Source organism: Sminthopsis crassicaudata, chromosome 2, assembly GCF_048593235.1.
Source record: "Sminthopsis crassicaudata isolate SCR6 chromosome 2, ASM4859323v1, whole genome shotgun sequence".
Classification (NCBI taxonomy): Eukaryota; Metazoa; Chordata; class Mammalia; order Dasyuromorphia; family Dasyuridae; genus Sminthopsis; species Sminthopsis crassicaudata.
The window spans coordinates 196331324-196349001 of record NC_133618.1 but is presented as its reverse complement, the minus strand read 5'-3'; the positions used below and the strand labels follow the sequence as shown (position 1 = coordinate 196349001).

The window sequence follows — 17678 nt, the reverse complement described above, 5'->3', positions numbered from 1 at the left end:
TCCCATCTGAGATTTGACTTCTTTCTATATTGCTCTATAGGGTAAGGAGTGCGTGGCAGTTTCCAGAGAAGGTGGATGAATAGCACACAAACTAAAAGCCATTAACTGCAAGTATGGAGATGACTGGACTATTGTAGTTGCAGCCCAAACTGAAAAGACAACTGCCAGGGGGCTGTCCCGACAGTGGCTGGTAGTTGATATTGGTGTGGTACCAGGACACTCCTTGGCAGTGGCAGAAACTACTCTGAGGCCCATGCTGTGGCTCAGATCTACAAATGGCAGATGGGACCAAACTGAGATTACAGACTGGCCAACAACGCAACTCTTGTTTGGACCCACTAAAATGTCTTCTCCTTGAAGGCAGGGACCAGATTTTTGCCGTTTTTTGGGTATCCCAAGTACTCAGAACAATGGTTGGTACATAGTAAATGCTTAATAAAATCATACTGACTGATTGGAGAGATCTGGTAAAATTACAAGGAGAATGATCTATTGCTGGAACTCTTATCTTCCCAGAAATCAGCTGGAGTCAGGATCACTAAACGTCTTTATTCCTGATCTTTTATAGTCAAGTTCAGGGGATTAGGGCTAGCTGCCTCACACACATCTTCCTCCCTTAAGCACCAGGAGAGACTGAGTCAGCTTCTTTGTCTCATTTCCTCTTCCTCTTCCTCTTCCTCCCACACCAATCAAATCAGCACAGAACAGCTGGGGAGGGTCAACCTTCAAACAAGTTAATAGGGAACTATCCAATTGGCAATTAGTCTCACGTGTTTCATTATCCAAGTGCATTGCTCAGTTCTAGCCCTTTACAATCTATCTTGTTGGCTTTTTTTTCATTTTCCTCTTATACACAGAAAAGATCCCAGGAAGATTCCAGAAATACAATCATAACCATGTCCTGAACAACAGAAGGGAACAGAGTGTAACAAAAATGTGTTCCTATAATAGTCCCTTATAATATCTCTATGGAAACACCAGGGGAAAGTATTTGGAAGCCAGTTGTGTAGGGTACTCTGCAAGGGAAGTGTTTAATAGTTTTCTTTGCAGTTTTGCTACCTTTAAAAATAATATAGTTGTAGGAAGGTAACTGATTATATACCATGATAAAAAAACAAACCCAAAAAACACAAACAGTACAAATGACGGAGAAAATTCTCCAGGAAAAGCTGAAGGGAGAGGAATGTGAAAGGAGAACGAACAGCTTTAAACCAATTGTCCCAAATTGTTGATTTTCTGAAAAACAGAATAAACAAACTCAAGAAGTCCACAACACAACAGTCAAAAATAAGTAATTAGAAGATACTATAAGTTATCTAGTGGGAAAACCAATCAATTTGACAAAATTTTGAAGAGAGGTCTTTAACAATTGTTATACTCTCTGAAATCTATGATCAATCAAAATATCTGGAGACTATATTTCAACAAATTGTGAAATGAAAATTGCACAAAATTGTTAAAACCAGAAGGCAAAGGGAAAATAAAGATCCCCCTTATTGCCTCCTAAAAGAAAGCCCAAATTGAAAATACATAGAAATATAAGAGCCAAAATATAGAACTTCCAAGTCAAATAATAAATACTCAAAGTAGGCAAAGTTTAAGTATGAAAGTACCATAATTACACTTAAGATTTGACAGCAAAAACTTTATAAAAAAGAGAAAATCTCTAAATGTAATGTTCCAAGACAAAATATAAAGATTTATAACTAATAAGTCTTAGTGTAATCCAAAAGAGAGGACAAAGATTCTTTATTAGAATAGAAAACTTCCAAGCATTAATGATTAAAAAAAAGAGCTGAGTAAAAATTTTGAAATTCAAATATAGCAATCAAGTGAAACCTACAATGGTAAATATGTACAAGCAACTCAAAGGGATCAAATGATGATGTGCTTTCAATATAATTGGGGGAGAAAAGACAAGTGATCCTTTACAATCTTAATGATTTATCAAAAACAGAGCTAAATAAGACAAAAATAGTTTACTACTGTGCTTTTATTCAGTTTTGCTGGTTTTAAGAGAGGAAAGGAAAGGGAACAGAAAAAGAATATATTAGGAGAGAAAAAGAGGAAGATATAGGGACTTACTCTTTCACAAACGGACTCTTAGAACTTTGAACTTAAAACACAGAAGAAGGGCATTTCCTTTTCTTTTATTTTTTCTACTTATTTAAAAAAAAAAAGTAGGAAGAGGAAAAATTCAAGACCTTCTGATGATCATCATTAATGGGATGAATGGGAATTCCATAATATAGAAAATGGTAGAATAGATTCAAAGCAAAATATAATATCATGCTATTTTCAAGAAACTAAATAGTCATATAAAATTAAAATGAAGGGCTAGAGCAGAATTTATGCTGTTTCAGACAAATTCAAAATTATGATCTCATGTAAGGCAATAGTAAAAATACATGGGTAAAAGAAAAAAATATATAGAACATGCATCATGATTAAAAGCAAAAATGAAGAAATAATAGCAATGTTTTATACAGAATATGAATCCACAGTATCAAAGTATTTTTGAAGAACATAAACTGATCAAAAGAGAAATTGAGATGTGCTTTTTAGAGGATCAGAATTTTTTTAAAAAGAAGTTAAAAATGAATAGAATTATATAAAAGTTGGATATGAGAGATCTCTAGTGATTGTAAAAGGAAGAAAAATATACATTTTTCTAATCTGTGTTGCATCTTTATAAAAACTGACCAACTAACATAAAAACCTGAGGCTTAAAAGCAAATGAAGAAAAGAAATATTAAATACATTATTTACTGATCATAATACAATAAAACTATCATCAATAAAAATTATTTGAAGTATTCAAATATAAATGAAGATTAATTTAATAATAAAAATTGGAGTGAAAAAATTATAAAAATAAAAGATGACTTAATTAGGGAAAATTACAATAATGAGATAATACACAAAACTTTTGGGATTTAGCCAAAGTAATATTCAGGGGGAAATCCTTTTATTTCCATACATTTTCATTAGCAAGAGAAAGAATAAATTAACTGAGGATATATCTAAAAAAGTTATAAAAGCAACACAGAATCATAAAATTGGAATTTTAAAAACTTAGGAGTTGGCAAGAATATTTACCTGAATAAGGTATATCATGAGAGTTTCATTATGGACTTCTAAAATTTAGGTAAATTACACAAAGCACAAAGGATGACAAAGCTAAAGACAAAAATGTAATATGACTTTAATGACTTGTACTTACTATCTGTTTAAATGAAGGTAAAAAGCCAATAAATAGCTTTTCTGATGGATCAAAAAATGAATTTAACATTTATCCAACTTAATAGTGTGATGAGAATTTTGATTAGAACAATCCAATTCTGATTTGATACATTTGAATGACAGAATGGTGGTAAGGTACGTCCTTCATATTTCTTTAAGAAGTCAAAGTCAGTATGTACAGTTATTTTAAAAAATACAGGACCTCACTGAGGTGTGTGTTGTCTCTGACAGTGTTGATTGAAACTCATTTGTAACTTTTGATTCCAGAGATTCATATCTATGTCCTTTCATAAAACTACCACACAAAGTCTACTCAATGTTTACCAAGTCTTTTGACAATACATTGGTACAAGGGTAGCACTCTGGTTGTTCCTTGTTTTAAATACGTTAACCAATATAATTCCTTTTCTGATTATACATTTCCCAAATGTCATCTTTTATTCTACTTTTTAATGTCTAAGTCATTATTGGTAATAGATTGATGTATACCATGTCATATTTGTATCACCTGAAATCTTGAATCTGTTCTGGCCAAAATCTCTCTGTATTGTCTACTTTTGTCCTCAGTGACCTGCTCAAATGGTTTTAACAATCATTTTTGTGCAGATCACATCCAAAGCTATATAGCCAACTCTCATATTTCTTCTTAACTAAGTCCCATATTACCAACTACCTGCTGGCATTTCCATCCAGATGTTCTACTAGTACCTCAAGTTCAATTTGTTCAAAATAGTTCTTAAAATTTCTCTAAACTCATCTCCTCTCCTACAAGCTCCAAACCTGCCCCTTCCAATAATGTAGTCTATGCTGAAAACTTTAGTGGTCACAATGTAAGAAATAACTACATTTATATATACTATGTTTTTCTTCATTTTCTTTCTTGGACCAATATTTCACAATTAGGAAGCAGGTAAAAGTAAAGAAGATGATGGACGTGTGAATAAGTTGTAGAAGACAGAGATAAACCCCAAAGATGCAGATATTATGGCAGAAGCATACTGCTAGCTAGGCAGCTGTAGATGGCCAGTCAGGAAGACCATGGTTCAAATCCAGCTTCAGACACTAGCTGTGTCTGGATAATTGGATAATTCAATTGACCTCTATTTGTCTCTGTTTCCTCAAGCACTTAGCAGTGTCTAAATTCTAGAGCAGAGTAAAGCACTAATAAATATTAGCTTTTACTGTTTTTATTGAACTGTTCATTTTTAATTCTTTGTGATACCATGAACCACAACATGTCATACCTTTCTATCTCCCACTATCTCTCAAAGTCTGTCCAAGTATATATTTGCTGTTTCTATGACACCATCTATGTCATCCTCTTTTTGCCTTATATCTTTCCCAACATCAGGGTATTTTCTAGTGATTCCCATCTTCTCATCATGTGTCCAAATTATTTAAGTTTCAGCTTCAGTTTAGTTACCCTAAATACTATTATTATAATATCAAGCTACTCCTATACATATCTCACAAGAAAGTCTTGGAAGGCTGGGAGCTGATGAAGTAAAACAATCAAATCAATCCACTGCACTGAAGAAAATACTTCTCATCTGGTACCAGATGAGAAAAATCAATCATCAATCTCAATCAAAGCTTTACCAGGGGTTCTCAAACTATGGCCAGAGGACCAGATGCAGCCGGCTGAGGACGTTTATGTGGCCAGCCGGGTTAGGGCAAATGGGCTGAAGGGTGGAGACAGAATGTGAGCTTTTGTTTTTACTATAGTCCAGCCCTCCCACAGTCTGACAGTGAACTGGCCCCCTATTTAAAAAGTTTGAGGACCATTGCTTTAAACTGAAAGTAAAAAGTACTTGGATAAACTTAAGTGATATCTATAAAAAGTATGTTTTGATTGGTGAAACATGCTAACATACTTTGGAGTCTATAAAAAAATGAGGAAGCTAGGTTAGTCTAGGGGTCTTGCAGTAGAGAGGAAGGAGTAAAAGGAGCAAAAGATCTGAGCTGATGCCACAAGAGATAGGCACATCTCCTTCAGATGTAATCATTTCCTTAAGAACTATAAGAAGTTAACAAGAAAAAGTATGCTCTGTCCCCAATTTTGCCTTCTTGGTGCATGACTAACAACACTATAAATCTATCTTGATGCTTCTTTATTCAAACATTTCTGGTAACCTGAATTTTGTTTTATTCACCCAGAAGCTAAGTATTAACTAGATACAAATATAAATGTAAATTAAGGTACAGAACCAAACCTCTGCCTAAATATTAAGAATTTCCTAACTGGAGGAAATATTAGTGTACTCCTAACTTTTTGTCTAATGTAAACTGTAATGTCTAATGTAAACTGTTAGTTTTCTGAAGGTCTTGGGACCAGCCTTCGTTTCAGTAGAGTAATCACCACGAGAATAGCCAATCGATAAAGTCCAAAAGTCTTTATTGTCTCTTTCACAGTCTGTCTCCTTGCCTGGGGCTCAGCTAGCTTTCTGGAGACCCTTCTGACAGGCCCTGGTCTCAGTGGGGGAAGCAGAAGGACAGGCCAGCCACCATGAGGCTGATGAAGATGGAATGTCCTCTCTAAGTCTGAGAGCTTGAGTCCCAGCCTCCAGTCCTCTGTCTTCTTTGAATTTGTCTCTAGGTCTCTCTAGGTCTGAACTCTTAAATAATCTATTACAATTAAATCCATTCATCATACTGAATATAAGCCAATCATTATATCACTAGAGAGCCATTACTTGATATAAGATTAATTCAATCATACAGAACTAGAGAACTATTAATCACCATGCTAAACTAGATAACTACTGTTTTATCAATTCTACTGAGTTAACGCCTTTTTTCAAGTACATTTCTCCAGAATTCTGACCCATAACAGTAAACTCCTTAAATTAGCAATTAATGTGGCATTATATTGCCTTAGGCTTAAAAGAAGCTAATTATTTTAACAAGGTGCTATAGCAGAAGCAGCAGAAAGATTGAATAGTAGTTATGTTTTATTATTTTCAGCAAATCATATTGTTTAAGAATCTCCAATTACTTTGAATAAGTCTTCAGAGAAGGTCTTGTCTAGCAATCTCTATGGCTGATAAAAGGAGAGGAAGTTTTATTTAACAGAAAGAACACTGGACCTGAAGTATAATTTCAGCTTAGTTAGTTATACCATGTCACTGTGGAAATCACTTCCCTCCCTCTAAGAATTAGCTTTCTCTTCTATAAAATGAAAATGTTGGATTAGATGGTTCCCAACATTGTTTTCAATGCTCAACTCAATGAGTTAAGAAACTTTAATTTCTTTGGAGAGAAATCAAACTGTGAAGGAAAAAAACAACTTTTTTTGAAAAATTTGGGTGGTATAAGAGTTTTGTGAAATAATCCACAATAACATTAATTTGTTGATTATGAAAAGCACTTTACTTACATAGTCTCCCTTTTCAAAGTAAGAGCAATATCATGAAAAGGAGTAAAATATGTAAAGCTGCCATTAACAAGTTAGATTCAAATATGCTAATAACTTTTATTCACTCAAAAACATTTGTTTAGTAGCTATGATATGCAATTAAATCAAACAATAAGCATTTATTAAGTGCTTACTATGTTTGCACTGTCTTTGGTGTTTGGATACTGATGGGGAGAACTCTGAAACTGTCCTCCTTGACTTTTGGGGTGAACTCTGAAACTCTCTTCTGACAGAAACCCACCCTTCAGGGCAGTTAAGTGGTTTCATTAAGATTAGCCCAGGACCATTCCCTGTTGAGTAGGAACTTAAGTGGTCTCATTCAGCTAGAGACCTGGACCTGATATAATTTAAATGGTCTCATTCAACTGGAAATCTAGGCCTGGGGGCAGTGACAACATTGAAGGAATCTCATTCAATTGAAACCCCAGTCTCAAATTTCTTATAAAAAGATAATTTTAAACTCATATCTTTGCAGAAGTCCAAAGTAGGAATTATGCCAGGCCAAGGGACCTCTCCCCTTGGCACACTGCCTACCAGGATTCCAGACCACTGTGAAGAGACCTTCTTCTCAATGATAATCTGTTGTTATTTCTCTGCCAGGATCTCTTGCAACTGAGGAATCAATCTTCCTAGCAAAGCTGACTTTTCAGCGAACAATAAACTTCCCTTTTGCCAGTCAGACTTTTTGGGTTCGTGAATTCTTTCACATTGGACCTGTATCAACCAGAGGGGTTCCCACAACTCTCTGCACAGCCACTAACTGCATCAGATACCTCATCTCAACCTGTCTTTGGATCTCAATATAAAGTCACCCATCAGCTATTTCAGAGGCATCTTCCAAAATTTGAGGTCTTCCTTCAGTCAAAGGGGATAATGATAGAATACCTCAACTTCCCTATCCTCTTCTCACTCCCAGTTTTTTTGTTTTTGTTTCCAAAGCTATGAGTTATCTCTTTGCCATATGTATTTTCTAAACTTGAGCCTACTTTCCCCTGGATGATGTATACATCTGTGAGAGTTTTTAGTTCATGAACTTTTTTTGGAAGGATGTTTGGAAGGATATTCTTATTAGGTCATTTTAGTAAATATGCTCTAAAAGCTAATTGTCTGGCTAAATGAATGACAGTTATGAATAATCAAGGAAGGAAAAAGCTCATGAGCTTTCCTTTCCATGGAGACTCATTAACTACAGCATTAGAAAGATGGCACCCAAAATGTTTGTGGCAGCCCTTTTTGTAGTGACTAGAAACTGGAAAATGAATGGATGCCCATCAATTGGAGAATGGTTGGGTAAATTATGGTATATGAATGTTATGGAATATTATTGTTCTATAAGAAATGACCAGCAGGATGAATACAGAGAGGCTTGGAGAGACTTACATAAACTGATGCTGAGTGAAATGAGCAAAACCAGGAGATCATTATATACTTCAACAATACTGTATGTGTAAAGGGCCTAGAACCGATCTTCTCTGTGCGGAAGGGAGCCGCCCTAATGTCAGTCAACTCCAGAATGTTGCTCCGGGTTGATTAATAGAGCTACGTGTCGGTGGATGTGTAGAGCTATGAGTCACCTGGCCATAAAAGGAGAAACCCGACTAGGCATTGATAAGGGAGCTGGCCCCGCCCACGATGGGAGGTTTCGGGGAGGGTCCGACAACCTCTATAAGAGGAATAGCCAGCGGCAGCTCGGAGAGACATTTTGGGTGCAGACAATAAAGACCAGTTCTGCTACACGTTGGCTCTCTGTTTGCTTATTCCCCGCTCCTGTCTCCGGAGCGGGGCCGGAGACGTCCGAAGGCTGGTGATAGCGTGAGGCGCGCAGTAAGAAACTTTCAGTTTCCAGTGAAGCTGCAGGGAAGCAGACCCACAACAAGTGGCACCTTGAACAGGGACCTGGGCAGTGTATTCGCTGGAACAAGGAAAGGTAAGTAAAAAGACGCGCTCCTTGATTTTTAGAATCAAGAAGAAGCAAACAGCCTGACTGCTTAGACGCAGTTAGATGAGGCATGGGACAAAAAATAGTTAAAGCCCATATCGAGCCAACAGATTCAGGAGTATATGCTTCATAGCTATATAAAATCCGTAAAAAGAATGGAGTGGATCTTAACTTAAAAGCATGCAGAGCCTGGATAGAAAAAATAGAGCTCTGGTCTGTCTGTGTATGTTTGTCTGCTTTGAATTTTTTGTTCTGTGTTAAAAGTTAGCAAGCTCATAAGAGATAAGAATTCAGCCTCTGTGTTACAGGCTTAGAAAAATAACAGGCTGAATTGTGGAAATTGAAATTCATTCAGAATAGTAATTCTTTCAGAGTGGTTCAAAATGTATTGGTCTTAAAAATTGTTTGTGATTTTAAACTTTTTAACCTGTTGTACCAATTTGTAAGTAAAACAAAAGAAAAAAAAAACTTGACTATTTTAAACTGGTGGGAAAGTTTTCTCTGAAAAGCAGATTTTCAAAGCTAAAAGGGGAGTAATGGCATTACAATCTTATCTGCTTAATACCGCCTGGGAAGCTTCTTACTAGTGGCCTTGAAGCACTCAAGAAGAAAAAAAAAAAAAAAAAAAACTATTTGGTTTGCTTCTGAAACATTGGGTAACTTGTTATCATTATGGGTTATGAATCTTGAAGTTTAAAGTTTAAAAAAAAAAAAAGGTGATTAAAGAAAAGGGACAAGAGAGATTGATTTGCAAAATTAATTAATAGTTTAAATGAAGCATCTAGTCAGAAGAGTTATTGGTTTGGAAGTGTTTAAAGTATGTCAGAGAAAGTTTGAGCAAGTAGGCATTGGGAAGAGAGAAACAGAGAGATGGGACAGGAGAATAGAGGTGATTTAAGAAGGAACTTGTTGGAAAAGGTAGTCACGGAGAGGTGACTGTGAGACGGAACGTATTTTTGCAGGGCTAGAGCAGCAATAGGAAGCTGCAGCTGTTTCTGGTTGAAGAAAGCAAACTGATTTAAAGGGATTCAAAATTCTTCCTTATATCCAATATTTGAAACCAAGGATTTGTTTTTAAGGAAATATGTTATGTCTTTACTTTAACATCTGAAAACTTTACAACTAAACAGGCTTATTGCTCAGACTTCTCCCTTAGGGTTTCAACAGTGCATGAGTTCTAGCTTGGAGAAGGGGTCCTGGTTAGGACGTGGAAGGAGGACAAGCTGACCCTGAGCTGGAAAGGACTGTTCCAGATCCAGATACAGCAGTGCTACATAGGAAAGAGAGTGGACTCTGAGGGTGTGGACTTCCCAACTGAATGCAGAGAACAAGCTGAGACAAACATTGAAAAACAACTGATAAACTGTGCATGTAAAATCTTGATAGAGGTATTGAAACCTCACTATTAGATAAAATATCTATTACTGACACCTCCGCCTCCTACAAAACATCCTCCATCAATCATAAGAGTTCCTAAAACTTGTACCAATAATGTAACTTTTCCTCCTCTGATGAATTGTGTTAGAAAGAAAAGAACCTGGTATGACACTTTATTTGGTGGTGCTGGAACTGGTTTCGGTATAGTTAATTCAATAGACCTTGAGATCTTGGCCAGCAGACTGCGCAGTGCTGGACAAGCTGTTTCTCAGGCTTTGACTGTAAATGCTCAAATAGTTGCCCACGACGATCCTGATCCACCAAAATACATTATAATATCAAGGCCAATTTCTACAGATTTTTGATGATAGTATTATTACTAGTTTGGGTTTTACTGGAAATATTAGTAAATTATTTAAGTGGACCAAATGCTCTTTACAAAATATGTATACCTAGATACAAAAAGAAAATGCTCAGAGATTGTTGCAATGTGGGATTATATGTTTAATTTACCAGAAGCATGGAAAAACAATGACCTGAAAATGCTATGTGTACTTTTTTTTTGGTGTACTGGAACTATTGTGTATTGTCAAGTTAAGATATGGGCTGTTATGTGTTAATTTCATGTATTACCTTTTGTCTTACCTGATTACTTTGCTTTACTTCATATATATGGATATCCTAAACAGATCTTAAGTTATGAAGAAACTATTAGAGTCTAATCAGCGCGCATTAAATGAACATCAAATACAGACTCTTATAGCTGCAGGACAACTTATCGAGGCCTCTCATTTAGTAACATCGGATACTAACCACCATTGGTATGATTTCTTATTTAGATCAGGTAGCGCTACCATTTATTTTAATAGTTTAGCCATACCCATATTATTATTATTGTTCTTTTTGTAATTATGTATGTGTAATTGTCATATGTATTGGAAAATGAAATTAATTTACTCTAATTTCACCCCACTAGCTCAGTCCTCTTATTATTTTCGTGATCTTAAGGCCAAATGATTAAGAAATTAAAAATTTCATATTAGGATTATAAGCTCACTCAAATCTAACAGGCCTCAGCTTCCAAATTATGGGAACTTGACCGTTCCATGAACTCTGTATATTTTTGACACTAGATGCTAGGAACTAGCCATTCCTAGAGATGTTTGTGCTCCAGAGAAGAGTGGCTCCCTCTCTGGGCATAGACAATTAATAAAGAACTGTCAAGATACAGACGATACAGAACGAGTCAACTAGGGAAGCCCTTCCGTACCCCGCACCTGCATAGATGTATGTGCCAAACCCTTATATAAATTTTTGGCAAAAATCCTTCTTTGTCTATAGACATGATAAGAAAATTAACTAGAATGAACAGAACCTTAAAAACTATGCTCATTAAACAAAAAGGGGGAATGGGATGCAAGAAAATAACTCAACAAGATATTGATAAAGCTCTCTTCACTATCAATTTTTTGAAATTTGACGATGAGGGATTAACCCCGGCCATGAAGGCTTTAGTTGAAAATACCATGGGTAATAAACCAGAAAGAAAATCAATGACAGAAAAATCGGAAAATGACTCCAAAGAATTAAGATTGGAAAAGATAATGTATAAAGATGAGAATAACGTTTGGAAAGGCCCTTACAAAGTTATTGTGAGAGGCAAAGGATTTGTTTGTGTCTCAACAGGGGAAAAGGAGAAAAGATGGATCCCGATCAGAAGGACCAGGTTGGTACGAGAAAAAGAAGACGAATCCATCGGGGCAGAGGAGAAAGGAGGAGAAATGGAAAAAACCGAACCCAACGAGCAAAGAGAAGAGAAGGAAGACGAGAAACTCAAATGTGAATGAATCAAATTGCATGCATGTTGTTAGGATTAAGTAGCCTGATAGGAGGGGTGAAGAGTGAGGAGAGAAATATGATTGCAGATTTGTCTAGTTTTCAAATGGTCACTTGGCATCATCAGCCTATACCATTAGCCACGTTAGGAAATGTTTCCTTTTTGGAAGGAATGGGGGCGTACAAAGAATCAAAAGTATGGAAGGAACATTTTAAGAAGCTCACTTTCATTACTCGGGATGTCCCTTTATGCCTGACATATAACTTAAAGATAAGTTCATGCATTATGCTGGAACCTTTTAGAATTAAGCAATCATCCCTCAAAATGAGCGACCTAAATGACTTGACTAGCGAGATGATAGTTGAAATGTTGGCTGTTCCCCACGTGGAACATGAGATAGAAGATAAAGTTGAAAGTCCCCTTCCCCCTTGTACCCTGGTTATGAACTCGCCTTTATTTTCACCTTTGTCCACGGGCGTGTTTCGTAAAGGGCCCTTTTTGCCAGAAGTTAATATCAGCTTTTGGAATGGGGAGACAGATGAGGCACCGGTACTGGTTGCACCAACACCCATAGTGGAAGGGCATATTCAGAATCACCTATGGAAGATAGGTCTGACACTAGCAATTACGAATATTTCAGTTATAATTAATGTTCCTCTACATGAACATCCTACCAAACTGCTGGTGCTGCCGCATAGAGTTTGGAAGAAGGATTTTGGAGAAAGGTTTGGAAGTTTACTAGGGAAAAATACTACCTGCTTTAAACACTCTAGGGTTAATCAGATTCAGACTTGCTTCCCTTTTAAAGGTAGAGTTCAGTCATTTGACGGTACAGCCTTTTTATTATGTTTGATAGCGTCAGTTGAGCGAGTCAATGATACCTAGAGGGCATCCTGCTATGACGCGATTATCACCAATGAAATTGGGGAAAAGACCTTAGCCTTTAACAGCGGGGTTATATTTTTATTGAAGAGTCCCCCTATCACCCCACGCCCTCCTTCGGAGGGTAAGAAACAAGATGGCAAGGGTATGATTCCAATGTATACTCTACACGCGGCTAAGGCACCAACTCATTGGGCTATAACTCCTAATCTTCCCAAATTACGAATGATGACATGGGTTCATGAAAGTATCCCTTTAAAATTGACTGGTAATGGCTCATTCTTGGTAGGCTCACACATTCACCCAGGGTACCCAGAGCGACAACCTCAAATGTTTAAACAAAGTAAAGACAGCCTAACTTTTATGACAACCCACTTGCCACTGTGCATAGTTCTTGAGGGACAAGGGAATGATTGGTGTGCAACCATGAAAAGGCTGAATAGAAGTCATCTGCTACACAGAAATGATGAGTTAAATAATATAAGTACCAGTATGATGGTGCAGATGAAGGAAATACATGGGAAAAATACAATGAATGCTGTGAGACAGCAACGTACTGATTTGCCGAGTTGTATAGACTCAAAGTTGGGTGTAGTTTTTGGACAATTAAGGGAATACAGTACAGGACTAATGAGGAAAAGCATATCTTTGCAAGATGGCACTGTGAACTTGACGTTTTGGGATCGGAATGCCGATTCTCACTCTCAACTAATTGCTCCTGTATTCTATTCTAATCATGTCCTGCAGCCACATCTGTGGAAAGTGGGATTAGTTACAAATAGGATAAAAATGCAGTTACATATATCTAATAATCAGGACAGGGAGTTGACTTTTACCCAATGGCATCGGGTTTTTGGCAACAAGAATTCCACTTGTAGAGGGGGAGTTTTTCCAAATAGTACATTGTGTTATAGCTTTGAAGGACAATTGTGGACTCTGGGTAATGCATTGTTCCTGATATGTTTGAACTCAAACTATAAGATAACCAAAGCAGAAGGGGTTCTTCAAGGACTGTTGAAAAATCTGCACCACAGAGGAAAACGGGAAGGTGGCAGTATGTTTTTATCACTGGCGGCCTTGACTCTGAGTATCTCAGAGGAATTCCAGATAAGAGAACTGAATACATAATTAACTATTGTGGCGGAGAAGCTGCAGAAGTACATGACTGAAAATGACTTGGCCTGGAGACACCAGGAGGCCATAGACTCTATGCTGATTTCTCAAATAACTCAACTGCAATATGTTTCCTTGGAGTTAGTGAAACAACAAGCTTTGTTGTCCCAATATGTGAAACTTACTTGTAGCTTTTTATATCGTGCCTCTTGTATATTACCTGTGTTATATAATTCCTCTGATTATGCATATCTTGAACGTCTTTTACGTAATGCTTCTATGCAAACGTCTTTACAAAATGAATTAATGGCCCTTGACAAAATTATAAATGGATTGGAGAATGTGACAATTGATTTCAATAAGCAATGGGAGGAATCGACCTCCTCGTTGATGGCATGGTTGAATGGGCTTGACTATCACAATGTAATTCACTGGTTAATTCTCGGGTGTGTTGCCCTCGTCCTTGTACTGTTTATGTTGTGTTTTTTGCCTTTGATAATTCGAGCCATACTTTTTGCACTACGGTCTCTGACAGAACTGAAGGATTTAATGTCTTAAATGCCAAAGGAGATTTGTAACCAACCCTTGATCAATGAGCCTAATGTTGTATATGTATTTCGATATTATCTATTTGTGTTTCGATTTCTGGTGCTCTGAATATTTTCCATTTTGATATTTTCATAATTGATATTCCTGGTGCTCTACCTCCATCTATGTCCTTCCGAGTTGTGATGGCTGTATTAGACCGCCCTCTTATTAAACAAAAAGGGGGAATTGTAAAGGGCCTAGAACCGATCTTCTCTGTGCGGAAGGGAGCCGCCCTAATGTCAGTCAACTCCAGAATGTTGCTCCGGGTTGATTAATAGAGCTACGTGTCGGTGGATGTGTAGAGCTATGAGTCACCTGGCCATAAAAGGAGAAACCCGACTAGGCATTGATAAGGGAGCTGGCCCCGCCCACGATGGGAGGTTTCGGGGAGGGTCCGACAACCTCTATAAGAGGAATAGCCAGCGGCAGCTCGGAGAGACATTTTGGGTGCAGACAATAAAGACCAGTTCTGCTACACGTTGGCTCTCTGTTTGCTTATTCCCCGCTCCTGTCTCCGGAGCGGGGCCGGAGACGTCCGAAGGCTGGTGATAGCGTGAGGCGCGCAGTAAGAAACTTTCAGTTTCCAGTGAAGCTGCAGGGAAGCAGACCCACAACATGTATGAGGATATATTCTGATGGAAGTAGATTATCTTCAACATAGAGAAGATCTAATCCAGTTCCAATTGATCAATGATGGACAGAATCAGCTACACCCAGAGAAGGAACATTGGGAAATGAGTGTAAACTGTTTGCATTTTTTATTCTTCTTCCCAGGTTATTTTTACCTTCTGAATCCAATTCTTCCTTTGCAACAACAACAACAACAACAACAACAACAACAACAACAACAACAACAACAACAACAACAACAACAACAATTTGGTTCTGCACATATATATTGTATCCAGGATATGCTATAACATACTTAATATGTATGGGAATGCCTGCCATCTAGGGGAGGGGGTGGAGGGAAGGAGGGGAAAATTTGGAACAGAAGGGAGTACAAGGGATAATGTAAAAAATTACCTATGCATATGTACTGTCAAAAAATGCTATAATTATAAAATTAATTAACAAAAAAAAAAAAAAAGAAAAAAAAAGAAAGAAAGATAGCACCTCTGTCTATTCTTCTCAGGATTAGTAGAGTTAGTAGCTAGCGTCTACAGACTTTACTCATCAGTGGAAATGGAAATTGGGACAGTATTTTTGAAGCATAGGTTATACAAAGTAAATCAGTCCTATAAAGTCTATCTATACTTCTTGGCAGTTTTTCCAGTGTTTCTGCTACTACAGAAAAATTAAAAGAGAAATGAATTAAACATCATCAAGATTTTTGAACCAAAAAAGAATCAAACTATGTGAATATAAACAAAAGCAATGAAAAAGAATAAATGAAAATAAAATTTCTAAAATTTTAGGTTGACTTTCTTGGATGAGAAACTTTTAATGTTTGATAATAAATATATATATATATATATATATATTTATTATTTTCTGATAGAACCTATTCAGAAAGTGCTTCACTTAGCTTTTATTTAGAACCAGGACTACAGAAAGCAAAAGTGGGAAAAATAGCTGAGGAATACACAAACAGTTGATAATAAGACACTAGAAAGTTGACACTGCATTTGACTCAGTTTTGAGGATAGCAAGGAACGATTTCTTAGGGCATCTGAAGAGGAAGATGTATAAAACTGAGAATATTGTTATTACCAAAAAACTGCCACAGAGAGGATGCTTACAACTATAATCTCATAAATCTACTTTTTCATCTATCTAAAATTTTGAGCCAAAAAAAAAAAAAAAAAAAAAAAAAAAAAAAAGGAATAGTTTGTGAGAATCTGGGCAAGCAAGTCATGTGACCTCTAATGATTTCCATTTTCCTTGTAAAAAAAGGGAGTAATATTTATACTACTCAATGGATGGTAATGTAAAAATAAAAGTTTATGTGAAAATGTTTTGTATATCTTTATATAAATAAGTAATTATTAAAAGATATGATACATAAAATGGCTTTATATTGTAAAATGAAATTTGAATGACATAACTGTGATATCTTCTGAGATCAATTAAAATAGGATTCTGGTTGTACATTTACAAATCATTCACAAAGAACTATTTCAAAGTAAATAGAGGAAGAAAATTTATAAGTAACCTAAAAACCCACATGCCAATTTTTCCTTCTTTCCTTCATAAATGTATGCCATCCCAATATAGTGTTTTCAAAGCTGAACATCCAGATGTCAGAGAGTTTTCCAGAAGTTATCTTAATTCTATTATTTTAATATCCTCTACCAGTGTGGTGGTGTTCAGCCATTTTTCAGTCAATACTGACTCTTTATGACTCCATTTGGCATTTTCTTGGTTGAGACGCTAAAGTAATTTGCCATTTTCTTCTCCAGCTTATTTTACAAATGAGGAACTGAGGCAGAGTTATGTGACTTGCCCAGGGTAACATATGTCTAAGGCCAGATTTGAACTCAAGTTGAATCTTCCAAATATGAAAATATGTTTAAAATAACTCCACATATTTAACCTGTATCAGATCAGTACTTGCTGTCATGGGGAGGAAAAAAGTAAGTGGGGAGAGAAAAAATTTGGAATACAAAGTCTTATAAAAATGAATTTCTACCTGTGCTTGGAAAATAAAATACTATTGAAAATTTAAAAAAAAATTTTTAAAAAGGGGCAGCTAGGTGGCACAGTGGATAGAGCACCAGCCTTGAATTCAGGAGGACCCAAGTTCAAATCTGGTCCCAGACACAACACTTCCTAGCTGTGTGGCCCTGGGCAAGTCACTTAACCCCAGCCTCAGGGGGGAAAAAAAAAAAGAAAAATTAAAAATATATATATATTTAAAGTTGAATCTTTTAACTACAGCTTGGTCAGCACTCTATCACCTATGTCACATATTGTAATATTCTTCTCTAAAGTGTAATGTTCTCTGGGAGTAGGTTTCTTTTCAGTTCAATAATTCAGTTCAGATTCAATAATCACCTTAAATGCAGCCAGGAGTTAAAATCCAAATCCTTTACTGTTTCCTTCAAAGTCTTGTCTCTTTTTCTGGGCCCAGTTAGCTTTCTTAGAGGTCTCTCTCTCTCCTTGGTTCCTGAGAACTCCTACCACTAGTCCTTTGCCTCTGCCAGCTTCTGCCTCTAGCTTCCTCTGAATGAGCTTCTAGTGGACTTCTCCTTCCTAGCTAGCCCTGAGACCTCCTTCTTATATGCCCCACACTGAGTATATACCAATCATTATATCACTAGGAAACCATTATTTGTTGTAGG

At 36.6% G+C, this 17678-nt stretch overlaps 1 protein-coding gene and 1 long non-coding RNA gene across 4 annotated transcripts in view; one reads left to right on the top strand and one right to left on the bottom strand.

Annotated features, from left to right (window-relative positions):
- Positions 1-17678, bottom strand: part of TRAPPC12 (trafficking protein particle complex subunit 12) — a 140627-nt gene that overhangs the window by 60839 nt on the left and 62110 nt on the right. The window lies entirely within an intron of this gene.
- On the top strand, positions 8110-14869 carry LOC141555296 (uncharacterized). Its single transcript, XR_012486142.1, has 2 exons — positions 8110-8585; positions 11661-14869. It is a non-coding gene; the product is annotated as an uncharacterized LOC141555296 (long non-coding RNA).